Genomic DNA, 1,108 nt, shown 5'->3' with positions numbered 1-1,108 from the left:
GTTAGAACCTCTGACTCACTTGGACCTCAGACCCGGTTCTGTTCTGTCCGGACCCGCTGTCTGCGCGCCAGGATCCGGACCGTCCGGAGGACTAACAGAACTTTCTGAGCCTCCAGCCGGACCTGAACTCACTGAGTCCGAACCGGACCCGCTCCCTCCTTCGCCTCGCCTCGGTCCGGTCCGGTCCGGTCCGGTTCGGCAGGACCATGATGATGAGCAGCTTCCTGGAGCCTGAGCTGCAGCAGGTTCCTCCTGAGTTCCTGGCCGGTTCCGAGGAGGACGAGATGCCGGCCACGGAGAAGGACCTGGCTGAGGACGCGCCCTGGAAGAAGATCCAACAGAACACCTTCACCAGGTGGTGCAACGAGCACCTGAAGGTCCTCAACAGGTCCATCCAGGACCTGCAGAGGGACCTGAGCGACGGCCTCAAGCTCATCGGCCTGCTGGAGGTCCTGAGCCAGAAGAACATGTACCGGAAGTACCACTCCAGACCCAACTTCCGCCAGATGAAGCTGGAGAACGTTTCTGTGGCGCTGGAGTTCCTGGACCGGGAGCACATCCGCCTGGTGTCCATAGGTGAGAGGGGCGGGGCTTCATCTGCACAGGTGTGCTGGTCCCAGGGGGTGAGGCTTCATCTGCACAGGTGTGCTGGTCTCAGGGGGCGGGGCTTCATCTGCACAGGTGTGCTGGTCTCAGGGGGTGCGGCTTCACCTGCACAGGTGGGCCCAGGGGGCGGGGCTACAGGGAAGAGGGTCTGCTGGAGGTGAACCAATCCAGATTTTAGGTTCCCAGAACCATCCTAGAACCAGTCCAGAACCAGTCCCAGAGTCGGTCCCAGAACCAGTCCAGAACCAGTCTAGAACTAGTCCCAGAACCAGTCTAGAACTAGTCCAGAACCAGTCTAGAACTAGTCCCAGAACCAGTCTCAGAACCATCCTAGAATCAGTTCAGAACCAGTCCCAGAGTCGGTCCCAGAACCAGTCCAGAACCAGTCTAGAACTAGTCCCAGAACCAGTCTAGAACTAGTCCAGAACCAGTCTAGAACTAGTCCCAGAACCAGTCCCAGAACCAGTCTAGAACTAGTCCAGAACCAGTCTAGAACTAGTCC

The 1,108-nt window shown here is 58.8% G+C and overlaps 1 pseudogene; it reads left to right on the top strand.

Moving 5' to 3' along the window:
* The first annotated feature begins 175 nt into the window (after positions 1 to 175).
* LOC106511842 (filamin-C pseudogene) lies at positions 176 to 576 on the top strand (annotated as a pseudogene).
* Positions 577 to 1,108: the final 532 nt, after the last annotated feature.

This window comes from Austrofundulus limnaeus, unplaced genomic scaffold (genome assembly GCF_001266775.1).
Source record: "Austrofundulus limnaeus strain Quisiro unplaced genomic scaffold, Austrofundulus_limnaeus-1.0 Scaffold3327, whole genome shotgun sequence".
In the NCBI taxonomy this organism is placed as follows: domain Eukaryota; kingdom Metazoa; phylum Chordata; class Actinopteri; order Cyprinodontiformes; family Rivulidae; genus Austrofundulus; species Austrofundulus limnaeus.
Note: the sequence above shows the minus strand (reverse complement) of the source record. Positions and strands in the feature narration are given on the sequence as shown.